Here is a 13,941-nt window from a genome sequence, read left to right as displayed (position 1 = left end):
GTAAAACAAGTGGTATTTTTGCCACTAATATTCATATTAACAACTCTTGATATTGTCAACATCTTCCACTATCCTAATCCATGTCCATGAATTAGTCAATAGGATTTGTTTGATATTCTCGTCTTCGGCCTATATGCTTAATTGGGCCATTCATAATGTAAAGTTGACTACAAGCCATGCAACGTTATAGGCGGGCGTAATTCATGGATTTACTTATCCATTTAGCTTTATTAGATGTCATCTTTAACATAATAACCCGTAAAATATATAATTTTTCAAGAATATTTACAGTTTTGTTCCGTTAATATGTCGACTGAAAAGTTATTAGAATTATGCAAATGGGCTATGAATGTAGTAAGTGGTCGAATTGGACTGGGTGATAAAATGGTTGTTTTAGGGACAATCTTGAGCATAAATAACCTTATATCAAATCAAGTAAGTTTCATTCCGAATTAAATAAGGGCCTCATCATCGGGTGTTCAAAGGCCAGTAGACATTGTGAGGTGTCTACAGAAGCCCCCACTTTGACCGAGTCTGAGTAAGACGAAGGTCAAAGTAGTCCGGTCGGGACAGATAAAGGTTAAGAAACGTACCTGGGCCTCTTATATTACCTGCCTGGAGTAGCTGGAAACTGGAAATGCTTAGCAAAACTTTGTTTTACTAATCTGGAATGAAACTGGAACTGCCGCAACGAAACTTTGGTTCGTTGGTTTGAAACTGGCATAGTGAAACTTTGTTTCACCGGTCTGGAACTGGTATAGCCAAACTTTGTTCAGCTGGTCTGGACTTGGCATGACAAAACTTTGTTTTGTCAAACTGGAATGGAGTTGGTAAAACTTTGTTTCACCAATCTGGACACTGGCATGGCAAAACTTTGTTTCGCCGGTCAGGAATCTGGTATAGCCAAGCTTGGCTTAGCTGTTCTGGAATCCGGAATAGCCAAACTTTGTTTCGCTGGACTGGAATCTGGTAAAGCAAAACTTTGTTTCGCTTAAAAGTGAACCTGCAAAATTTGATTTCACAAGCTCGAATGCGTGTCAGGGACCGCCTACCGAGGAATTCAAAATTTTATTTTGAAAACAGACTAGAATGTAAAATTTGATTTTACAAACTAGAACTTGCAAAATTTTATTTCCAAAAGACTAAGTTCAGAAAATTTTATTTTAAGAACTCAGATGTATGTCAGGGCCCGCCGACCAAAGGATTTCAAAATTTTATTTTGAAAAAGGATGGATAAGATCGTAAAATTTTATTTTACAAACTTTGATGCGTGTTAGAGCCCGCCGACCGATAAGTTTGAAAATTGCAAAATTTTATTTCGTAAAAGGGCAAGTTCAGAAAATTTTATTTTAAGAACTCAAATGCATGTCAGGGCCTTCCGACCAAAGGATTTGAAAATTACAAAATTTTATTCGCAAAAAAAGTAAGGTTTAAACTTGACTTATCAAAAATAGTAAGTATAGAATTTTATTTCACAAAAATAGAAATGTATAAAATTTTATTACCGAGTAAGACATACGTTAAACACGCCTACTTAAAAAGACGAATGAAAAAAGATATACGGGTACATCTATTTTGCCCGGATGGAGATGGATCATTTTTGTTGACTCACACAATTCTAATTGACATATTCATTATTGAATATACTCCAGAAAGTTTAGGGAGGACGAGCTTCATTTTGCTTCTGACCAAACTTTACTTTCCCCTTTTTTAGTTCAATTTCTTCATTTCATCAGAAACCAGTAAATCGTCCTCTTCTTTGATTTGATATTTTTTCCTTAATTCATCTATTGTTGGTCAGAATATTAAAGCCCAATCGTCCTCGGAGATCAGCGCCTATGCCGCCATAGCCATTGTCCCAACTCTGTACCGGCAATGAGGTGACTGCTCGCTCCTGATATGGGATACGATTAGCGGTTTTCTGCCGCCATAGTTGTCGTTCGAGCCCCCGATTGCGATCGGATGGCCGATTACGGAACTCCATCGATGTAAGTACCACTTTTTTTTTCCGATTGATTTCTAATTTGTACTCTTTAAATAATTGCTAAAACGTACTATTCTGATTGGGACGAGATCAGCGTGGAGTGCGCCTTGGCCGTCACTCCAGCACTTAATTGGCGACAAGATTGTCGGCGTCGGAGCACTGTTGAACTGGCTCCTGATATGGAAGGAATTCAGCGGAGGTGTGTCGCAATTTGAGCCCCCGATGGGTGACTGGATGTCTGATGAAGGAGCCCTATCGGACCTTGTATGTTTTGATCGGACTTTCTGTCAGATTGTATGTGTTTCTCCCTCCTTATTGAATGATTTCATATCTCAAATTTTTTTTTTGCCCCTTTCTTTTGCTTTGTTTTATATTTTGCTTGATCTCAGGAACAAATTCATGTGCTAACTGATGATGCATGATGATTTTAATCATGTATGATGATGCATGATAATATATGGTAGATGATGCATGATAATATATGGTAGATGATGCATGATGCATGACCATGACCCTAATTCTAAAGTACTTACTGCAATGAATACTACACTTAGCTAATTGATGATTAACTAAGTTAACATAGAGACGTCTCACATTTTCGTACTAGTCCTGTTAAAATATTTTGATTTTCAAAACGTGCTATTAAGCATGATCCGGAGAGGGGCGGCGTATTCGAATTCGGATAAGAATCCCGCCTTTGACCCTGCTTTTTTTCTTAGAAAGTTCAGCTTATCGACTTCTACTAGAATTCTTAAATCTCAGTAGCTAATCTGCATCTGACAAGGAGTATCTGGTAACTCCGTATTTAATACGGATAAATATTTCTATTAGCCCCATGCTTTCTTCTCTTTAAATAGCACTCTTCTCTTTAAACTTCTCCATCTCAAAATTTTCTCTTCACTCACAATGTCTCAAAATTTTGAAAACGCTCTAAAATTATGGCTTGACAACATCACGAAAGATGAAAAGGACTATGTCATTGGTGTTCAGCTGGGACCCTTGCTGCTATCACTGAAACAAGTTAAGATCTCCTGGGAATTTTTACGCGCTGCTTCTTTATTTTGGGATCCCGAAGTTCACGTGTTCCGCTTTGGGGATCGTGAGATATATCCTATGACGGAGGAATTTAGTGCCATCCTAGGATCAATTCTTCAATCTTCTCCCGCGCTTCCTAGTCTCGATGATGATTTAAGAAAAGACTTCAAATATTATCTGGGCATTACTACTCGTGTTGATGAATTTTTGAACGGACGTAGGGTAAATCTATGTCGTCTGATCATGCACTTCACTTCCCCTAGCTATCACAGGACTGTGATTGACTTCCATTATAAAAAACGGGCATTGGTGTTATGCCTGCTCAACCGTTATCTATTTGTAAGCCCTTCCAATGTTTACGGACACGGCTGCCTTCTAAGAGTAGTAAAGCACATGTGCAACGACTGCTCACCTATGCCTCTGGTCTTAGCTGAAACTCTTAATTGCTTAGATACCTTACGACATAATCCAGAAGCTGCATTCTGCGGTAGCCCCCTGTTACTTCAGGTAATTTCTTGTGTCATTCACACAAATCACATATTTTCCTATTTCTGATTCCTTTTCTTTTTTTTTCGATTCCTCTCTTCTTTTTTTTATTCCTTTTTTTTTCGACCTGGTGCGGGTCATATTATTTCTTTTTTCCTGACCTGGTGTGGGTCATCTTATTTCTTTTTTTTCTGACCTGGTGTGGGTCATTTTATTTCTTTATTTTTCCTGACCTGGTGTGGGTCATTTTATGTCGATAAATCTTTGTCCTAGGTATGGCTACAAGAGCGTATGCGGCTAGTTGAACGACCTCTCGATCCCAAATCTTATCAACCTCATAGCTTCGCTGGCAGACCAAGAGTTGTGAAAGGGGAGCAGACTTAGCTACTGGAGGGAATGGATGAACAGTGGGTTTCCAATTCGTTGGACTATATCATGGTGGCACATCCATGCTATGACGTCCCCGCGATCCTCTATAGCATACTATAGACTACCTGGCCTTACTCACTCCTCTTTCATATTTCCTTCTCGCTTGTTACGACAATTCGGGCGAAAACAACGAGTACCTTCTTTAGATACTATTTCTCCTGGAATTTCTCCGATGACCCATTCTTATCTGCGTAACTGGTACCAATACTGGAATGCACGTAGGTTCTGGACTACACAAAAGGTTCCTGACTCAACCTACATAAGTGATCATTATAAGGTTTGGATGACATCACACCTTATAGAGGAACGCGAATCAGCTCGAAGCGGAACGTAGGTTGCAACTTGATGCTATTGAGGTGGGAGAAGGACCTGACCTGACTCAGACAAACTCTAAGACTCAAGATTCTAGTAGAGGACACAAAAGTGGAGGTAGTAGAAGTCTGGTTTGGAAAAGAAAGAAGGATCAGAATGACCCGGATGATCAGAATGAAGCTAGAAAGAAGAGTACAATGGCTAACAAACCTAAGAAGTGACAATAAGTGGAATCTAGAGCCTTATAAATGTAGTTGTAGCTTATTAGGATTAAAATAAAGGGATGGATTATGAACTTTACAAACCTCAAAGTTTGTGTAGGAATTTTTTTTTTTTACTACCATGATAACTCTAGATATAGAATAAGAGGAACGATTGTTAGTTTTCTCCGATTAGTTGCCACTTTTTTTTTTTTGAAAACTCCTAATTGGGAGCGATATATATTGATAACAAAACTTGCTACAGATTCTAATATTTTTTTTTTGAACCTGTTACTTTTTTCTAAGTTTTTTTTTTCTTTTTCTGTTTTATCTCCTCTTTTTTTTTTGAAAAAAAAAACCTGAGAGGGGTCTCCATTCTGAATTGCTGCCCACTTTGTTTGCATCCTTCTTTGTCTTCTGCTTCCTTGTTCATTCATTCTGCTGTGGCTGTCCTTTATGTCCGATTTGCATCGGACTTCATTCATTATTTTTGGACCTGGTAGTGGTCTTTTCTCTTTTGTTTAATAATTTTTTGTTTTTTTGTTTTTGGACCTGGTAGGGGTCTCCATTCTGATTTTTTTTTTTTTGCGATTTGGCAGGGGCTTTTTACCATTTTTCTTTAACTTGTGATGGGTCTTCAACTTGGGAGTGATGTGTATCTTCCATTAGACCTGGGAGGGGTCCTTTTGGTTTTTTTTTTTTACTGTTGCTGCGTTTTTTTTATTTTACTCTTTTACTTAACATTAAGTTTTTTTTTTCGACCTAGGAGGGGTCTTCTTTTTTGTATACTTACACATGATATTTCTTCAACTGATCAAGATTGGTTAATTGGCTGAACTCAACCCCTTCTATGTCTATCAGTTGCACTGCCCCTCCTTTTAAAATCTTTTTAATTATGTAAGGGCCGGCCCAGTTTGGTTTGAACTTGCCTCTCGGGTCTCTGACCGGTGCCCGTATTTCTTTAAGAACTAAATCTCCATCTTTTAAGTTCCTTGCCCTGACCTTTTTATTAAAAGAACGAGAAATCCTTCTTTGGTATAACTGAACTTGGTTAAGAGCTGCTAGTCTTTTCTCATCTATTAATAGCAATTCTTCATATCGAGCTTGTACCCAATCCACTTCCGGTATTTGGCTTTCCAATGCGATTCTAAGAGAGGGAATTTCAAGTTCTATAGGAAGTACTGCCTCCATCCCGTAGACTAGTGAATATGGTGTTACACCGGTTGGTGTTCTAACCGACGTACGATATCCCCATAAGGCGAAAGGCAACTTTGCAGGCCAATCATGATACTTTTTCTCATCTTTTTCAATTATAGTTTTCACATTTTTATTCGCCGCTTCCACGCCCCATTCATTTGTGGTCTATACGTAGACGACTTATCTTTCTTGGATCTTGTAATGCGTTAGTAAGGCAGCCACATCTTTCTTAAAATGGGAACCATGATCACTAATCAACTCATGAGGGACACCATACCTACAAATTATGTTTTCGGTGATGAACTTGGCAACATGTTTAGAAGTCAAGGTAGCATAAGACGCTGCCTCAACCCACTTAGTAAAGTAGTCGATTGCTACTAATAAAAATTCATGTCCTCCGGTTCTCTTGGGAGTGATTTTGCCAATTATATCTATGCCCCATATTGAAAATGGCCAAGGTGATGCCAAATTGTACAGCAATGAAGGTGGTATATGCTGTGCATTGGCATAAATCTGGCATTTATGACACTTCTTAACATACTAAGTACAATCATGTTCCTGTGTCGATCAAAAATATCCTATCCGCATTATCTTTTTTGCTAACATTCGACCGTTCATGTGCGGTCCGCAAGTACCATTATGCACTTCTTCCATAATTCTTTGAGCTTCCTTTTCATCCACGCATAAAAGGAGTACCCCTTGCTGAGACTTCTTGTATAATTTTCCTTGACTAAGAATAAATTGTGCTGCAAACCTTTTGATAGCGCGCTGCGTCCTGACATCAGAATCTGGCGGAAAGCCTCTTCCTAAATGGTAGTTCAATACGTCTATGAACCATGGTGCGTCATCACCAGCTACTGTATCATCAAGGGCGATACAGTATGTTGGTTCCTCTCTTCTTTCAATGCATAATGGGATATTTTCTAATTCATTTGGAATATTGATCATCGACGCCAATTTGGCTAGAGCATCTGCAAATTGCTTTTCATCTCGGGATAAATAAATGAACTTCGGATCGTCAAAATGCTTGAGAATGGTTTCTAGGTATGTTTGGTAAAGTGCCAGGCCCTCACTTTTGACTTTCCATTTTCCCAAAATCTGATTTATAACGAGTGACGAATCTCCGTATACTCTTAAGTTTTTAATCCCCAAGGCTGCTGCCGCTCGAAGTCCTAATATACACGCTTCATATTTTGCTTCATTATTTGTGACGCTAAAATCTAGCTTAACTGAAAGAGGGGTATGTGCCCCATCTGGTGAAATCAAAAGTACCCCTATGCCATATCCCTTTTGATTGGATGCGCCATCGAAAAATAACTGCCACGCTTCATCATCTATAACAAATATTCAGGGAAGTTGTATGCTTCCTGTTTGTCTTCTGAAACGGGAAAATCAGCTAGGTAATCAGAAATTGCCTTTCCCTTAATCGATTTAAGAGCCATAAATGTAAGATTGAACTCAGCAAGCATCATGGTCCATCTTGCAATTCTGCCGCTAAGAACTGGCTTTTCAAAGAGATACTTGTGAGGGTTCATTCGTGATATGACATGAATTGTGTGGGTCAACATGTAGTGCCTTAACTTCTTAGTGGCCCACACTAATGCTAGACAGGATTTCTCGATTGGAGAATAATTGGTTTCGTATTCCAGGAATTTTTTGCTCAGGTAGTAAATTGCTTTTTCTTGACCATCCTGAACTTGTGCTAACATTGCACCCATTGATATCTCAGTTACTGTCAAGTATAAGAGAAGTGGTAGTTCAGGTCTTGGAGGGACCAGGATTGGTGGGTTTTCTAGGTATTTTTTTACTTTTTCAAATGCTTGCTGACATTGTTCATCCCATTCAAGGGATGCCCCTTTCTTTAGTTACTTAAAAATTTGTTCACACACCATGGTAAGCTTGGATATAAAACGACTAATGTATTGTAACTGCCCCAAAAATGCCCGAACTTGCTTCTCTGTTTTTGGTGGTGGCATATTTCTAATTGCTTTGATCTTGGATGGATCAGCCTCAATGCCTCTATTACTAACAACATATCCTAAAAGCTTCCCAGAGGTAACCCCGAAAGCACATTTTTGGGGATTGAGTCGAACATTATATTTCCGGAGTCTATCAAAGAAATTTTGTAATGCGTTTGTATGACCTTCCCTATCCAATGACTTTACTATCATATCATCTACATAGACCTCGACCTCCTTGTGCATCATGTCATGCAATAGCGTTGTAGCGGTCCTTCGGTAAGTGGCGCCCGCATTTTTAAGTCCAAATGGCATAACCGTGTAACAATATGTTCCCCATTCAGTGAGGAATGTAGTTTTCTCCATATCTTCCTCGGCCATTTTAATTTGATTATACCCCGCGTAACCATCCATAAAAGAAGGTATAGCGTGACCAGCCGTGTTATCCACTAAAATGTCAATATGGGGTAGTGGAAAATTGTCTTTTGGACTTGCTTTATTAAAGTCCCAATAGTCAACACACATTCTGACCTTTCCGTCTTTTTTGGGTACCGGAACAACATTTGCCACCCACTCGGGGTAGTTAGCTACTCTTATAAAACGTGCATCTAATTGCTTTTGTATTTCCTCTTTTATTTTTAATGCCCATTCTGATTTCATCTTTCTAAGTCTCTGTTTTATGGGTTTTGCAGCAGGATACAGTGGGATAGTATGTTCAGCAATTTCTCTGTCTATGCCGGGCATATCTTTATAAGACCAGGCAAACACGTCGCGATATTCTGTGAGTACTCTAATCAAACTTGCTCGTTCTTCTGAGTTTAGTGACAACCCAATCTTTATTTCTTATTTTCTTGATTTGTGCCTATGTTTATTAATTCCGTTTTCTCGATTATTGATGTTTTATTTTCCTGATGTGTTAATGCTTTTATTATATCTTTTGGCAACTCATCTTCATCAGAAACTAAACAATCAGAATAAGAAATGGGAGGGGTAGGAGAACCAGACAAGTAATTGAAAGCTATTTTATTGTCCCTGGAAAGAAGTACATTAAGGAGTAGATCACTGGACTCGGAATTTGAACTTGAATTAGAATTGATAGGGGAACTCCCCGACTCAGCATGAAAAGAAATAGGGTTACACCTCGACTCATTTTGGACACTAGACTTGATAATACTAGACTCGATAGGGGTATGGAAGGGTGAAAACCCCTGCTTGCGCTCTGACTGACTCTCTGTCTCAGACTCGGTTTCAGATTCGGGTTCGGACTCAGCTTCCTCAAACATAGGCCCTTCTCCCACAATGATTTTAATACTCTTTCCATTAGTTGTAGTCCACTTCCAGGTTTTACGCCATCCATGCTCCATGTTATTGTTGCAATGGGTTGTGATTAGCATAGAAGGGCCAAAGTTGCTGTCTTAAAGTGCCATGACAAAATGGTCTGAGTGTTTTATGGGTGCCTGTCCAAAGAGTAAACCAAAGGCATTATTATATGTTTTTGGAATCCAATCTTCGGTTGGCAATTTTATAGGAGGGGAAGTGCCTCCTCATAAAAGTAACAGTCCTCAAATATTTCAAATCCGGGAACTTTCTCTTTTGTCTTTTCGACAAAGAATGGTTCTGGAAAGTTAAAATATGGAAAATAATCACCTTCTTTGACAAATTGTCCATTTAATGTGTGTGGATATGCACCTATTGTTTGATTTGTAGGTCTATTGTCTCTCTTATCAGCTTTTCCCTTCATTCTTTTTGTCAATGCTTCTCTTATTTCTTTCTTGGATGGCTGAAATCCTAAACCGAAGAGGTCGTGTTTGATTCGGTTAAGTGAAGGGTCGGATGCCCTTTTGGGAGTCTTACCAAGTGTTGTCCCATGCATGTAGCCGCTGTTTTTCATTATTAAGTTCACAGTAGTATTTGCATAATAGGGGCTAATTTTTTTATCAATGGGTTGTGACTCGTCTTCCATGAAAGCGACCTCTTCGCTGAAACCCTATAGGTCTACGTCATCTTCACCATGGTTAACTTGCAATACTGAATTGGGTGTGATTTCAACTCTGGCAGGTGATGCATCTAGAGTAATTACTGAACCTTGAATTATCAGTTTGACTTTTTGATGCAGGGATGAAGATATGGCATTAAGCTCATGAAGCCACGGCCTTCCCAGAAGAAGATTATATGAGGCAGGTATGTCGATCACCAGAAACGTGACTTTCTTTTCTATGGGTCCAGTAGTTATATTAGTTGTTAACAGCCCCAATACGTCTCTACGTGTGTTGTCATATGCACGAACAATCCGATTAGTCTTCTTAAAGTCTTTTTCTTCAAAGCCTAAAGCTTGGGCTGTTCTGAGTGGGCATAGGTTTACTGCCGATCCGTTATCAACTAGTGAGAGTGGCACATATTTTTTGTTGTAAAGTGTAGTTAGGTGGAGTGCCTTATTATGCTTTATACCCTCTAGGGGTAAATCTTTATCAGAGAACGTGACCACGGACGCCTCTCTGTCCGTTGTCAAATAACTGGCCAATTCAACCGGAGTAGTTTCAGATGGGACACTCATACTTGTCAATGCATTTAGAATAGCTTGTCTATGTTCCAGTGAGTTGCATTATAAGTCCCAAACAGTAATGTCAGCTTTTAATTTCTTGAATAACTTAATGAGAGCATCATCTTCCTGTGCATTTTTATTTTCCCCTTCTTTACTTTGCATAACCTGGGGTGGGCTTGCGTAAGTAGGTTTATAGTTCCTACCTGACCGAGTCAAATGTTGTACATTGTTCTGGTCGAGTTCAGTATCAGTGTCGTCTTTGCCTTCATTATCTTCCCAAATGTCATTAGATACTCTTTCTTCATAACCCCAAATATCATGAGTCGTATCATCATCTTCCCATTCGTCCTCCTCATCACTCACCCAAAAACCCATAACATCATATATAAACTGAGTTGGGTCCGTATAAATAGAGTCATTAGCTGAAATGGCCAGAACATCTCCGAGTGGATTTTTATTATTGTTTGGCTTTCAGGCTGCTTTGGGTAAAGGGATAGTGCGATTATCAATCAAATTTTGGATAGCATGCCTTAAGGTGAATCAATAATCCATATCGTGCCCTTTACCTCTGTGATATTTGCAATATTCATTTTCTCTCCATTTCGGACTTTTTTTTGCTGAATCTGGAGTGGGTCCAATAGGTTTTATATATCCTTCCTTAATTAATCGGTCCAGTGCTCGTGATAGGCTCATACCTAGATCAGTGAACTACCTTCTTGGTTTTTGTTCCACGATATTTACTGAATCTCCCCCTTTAGAGGTTGAAGCAAAATTTTTCTTATCTTTGTTAAAGCAACCTTTGGACTGATTTTTGGCAGTAGACTCGACAACATCATCTTCTATTTGTATACCAATCTTGTTTAGTCGAGCAAAGGATTCAATGCCTGCATATCGCAGATGTGATTTATAAGGTTCCCGTAAATTTTTCACAAAAATATCCACCTGTTCGGCTTCGGGCGGTCTTTCAATCATTTTTGCAGCTTTACTCCTCCACCGAGCTAAGAAATATGTAAAACCTTCTTTCTCAGTTTGCTTCGTAACTTCTAAATCCCGCCTTGTGATCAATAAGTCTGCATTGCTGGAATATTGTGTCAGAAATTCTTTTTTTATGTCTTCCCAATTAGATACACGTGAAGGATCTAGGGAGAAAAACCAACTCCGGGCTACATCTTCTAGAGTGGAAGGAAAAATAGCCGGAAAAACTGATGCATCGACTTCTTTTAAGGCCATTGCTTGCACAAAACTTCTTAGGTGGTGAGCTGGATGCTCGGTACCCTTGAATTTTGGTAGGTCAGCGGTCGTAAATTTAGGAGGTAGTCTGCCTCGCATGTTCGGCATGTTACATTCAACATCGAGTAGGTCAGCATACTTAGTGTTTCTTTTGATAAGTTTCTCCATGTCCTTGAGCTTTTTGGTTAGGTCATCCTCACCACTACCGTCATCCTTGATTTTGTCTTCTATGGATGACAATCGGTCGGTCAAAATGGATAGAGCATTCTTAAGGTCTTTGACTGATTCTTCGAGCGACATGGTGACTGGTGGTTGGGTTACAAGTACGGCTTGCGGTATACTAATTAGTCTCCATGTACCTTTCTCTCCTCCCCAAGCTAGAGTGACTACTAAGTTTGGGTCTTTTTTACGCCTCCCTATCCTGGATCATGACATCTTAGCTTTAGAAAAGGATTTTATTTCTTTTATAACAAGACTAGAATGGAGTATGTGAATGCACATGTACAAATGAAAATTTTATTACTGTACGAGATCTGAATGCAAATGTCTAATTACCTCTTTTTTTTATATATGCTCAGGTACTACTACTTATGTACTGGACTGGGAGTATGCAAAGGACGACACTATATGCAAATGATGACAGGAAATGCTGCCACTGCCTAGATACAAGTCCTAAGGTATATACTCTATATGAGGCAAATGTGGAACCATCTATAAGTCTGAACTAAGTGATGTATACAAGATGTAATGCATGTATTATTATTTTTTACATATGCCGGACTGATCGAAGGTATGAAAGACGGACTGACAGACGGTGAGTGGGTCTGAACTACTAAGACGCATTCTATACTTATGATGTTATAAGTAAATGCTTATTCTATTTACAAAAGGAAACTTTAGACGTGCAAGTATTGATTTTAGACTTGTCACATGTGCAGGTGTGACGGATGGACTAACATGCTGACGGACTCATGAACTAACGCGCTGCACTGTGGACTAGCTGAATGCAGAACTTATTAATATGCCTATTTACTGTCCTAGACTCCTAGGTGCCTAATTATGTATGCAGGCATGCCACCTGCTGGATGCAAACACTAAGGTAAGTTTTTTTTGCCTATACAGGAAGGTGTGCTACTGTATGTGCTATGCAGACACTAGAACATAGAGGTTTTTTTTCTTTTTTTTTTTATATACCTGATGAAACCTAAAATATGTAAGGACTCAGCGTAAGGTTTTAATGTATAAGTGCGTTCGCGCCAGACTGTTAGCTGAGACACGTCTATTTATATGTAAAGATATTTTTTTTTTCTTTTTTTTTTTTGCTGATTAAAAATATAGGTAAGATTATAACAAACAAGACATACATAATATGACCTAACAAAGGTTCTACGGGATCTATGGTTAGGTTTGCGGGTTGGAAATTGGGTACTCACAACATTAAAATACCCGAGGGTATCTCTCGCTTTTGTGCTCCCCCAGTCATATGGACCAGACGAGTTGCCAAAACGCGATGTCATGAGGTGGAAAATATGTGTAAGGCCTAGTCGGTCGAATGGACCTTCTAAGTATACAACATACTTACCGAGGGTAAAGTAGGGTAGCTTAAATGACGTTATATTGACTAACGGGGAGCCTACGCCTTTTTTGTCTCAGAATAATATACAAAAAAAAAATCGAGAAACAATTAGAAATAAGCACGGGATGGGGAAAAATAATGATAAGCAAGAGTCCAGACAAACTAATTATACAGTATAACTTGGTGACTTCTTGTTTTGATCATCATGTTACTTCGAATACTCAAATAAGCATGCAATCAGTATTTTCTTCTAATCAACATGCGTTAGTTGTGCCCAAAAGGCGAAAACGGCGTCAAATATAAATTACTACAATTAAATTTCAAGTCTTACCCTCTTAATAATTCCCCAGCGGAGTCGCCACTGTGAGATCCCTGAAAAAATCTTCTTTTTTGAAAAATAAGTAAATAATATGGAGTCGCCAGTAGGTTTTTAAAAAAAAAACATACAAGTTAACGGAAAAGGCCTCTTTTGATCCCTGGAATGGGGACTGATCCGTCACTCCGGCCTGAACCAAAGATTGCGGATTCGGGGGTAAAGGTACGATCAGGGAAGGTGTTAGGCACCCGGATCGCCCATCAAACCGACGGCGTCTACTATTTATTTGTAATATTATATATTTGACGATTTTAATAAAAGAAAACGTTTTTAAAACAATTTTATACAAATTATTTACAAACAATGAAAGCTAAATTATGATAATATAAGAAGTAAAGAATAAATATGACACCCTCAGGCCTACTTGGATACGGCGTTTCGACAATTAGCTTACTCGAACTGACTTTAGGGCGTCTTTATGCTCAAAATAGGATGGATGTATGTATTGTGAAAGTATGATGGGAAGGTAGTATTTTGTATGGAATAGTATTTCTGAAAAGGTAGTATATTTTTATGAATTTTCTGTGTTGAATAAGAGTATAGAGGGGAGTATTTATACTAGTTAAGACAAGAGTATTTGACGAGAACCGAAATTTTGGTAAGATCGAATTTTCGT

General features: G+C 38.7%; 1 long non-coding RNA gene across 1 annotated transcript; it reads left to right on the top strand.

The window, feature by feature from the left end:
- The first annotated feature begins 2,091 nt into the window (after positions 1 to 2,091).
- LOC141627465 (uncharacterized) lies at positions 2,092 to 12,648 on the top strand. The gene is made up of 5 exons (XR_012537024.1): positions 2,092 to 2,278; positions 8,294 to 8,382; positions 9,718 to 9,782; positions 11,952 to 12,050; positions 12,312 to 12,648. It is a non-coding gene; the product is annotated as an uncharacterized LOC141627465 (long non-coding RNA).
- The last annotated feature ends 1,293 nt before the right edge of the window (positions 12,649 to 13,941 follow it).

This window comes from Silene latifolia, chromosome Y (assembly GCF_048544455.1).
Source record: "Silene latifolia isolate original U9 population chromosome Y, ASM4854445v1, whole genome shotgun sequence".
NCBI lineage: Eukaryota > Viridiplantae > Streptophyta > Magnoliopsida > Caryophyllales > Caryophyllaceae > Silene > Silene latifolia.
This window is presented reverse-complemented; position numbering and strand designations above follow the sequence as displayed.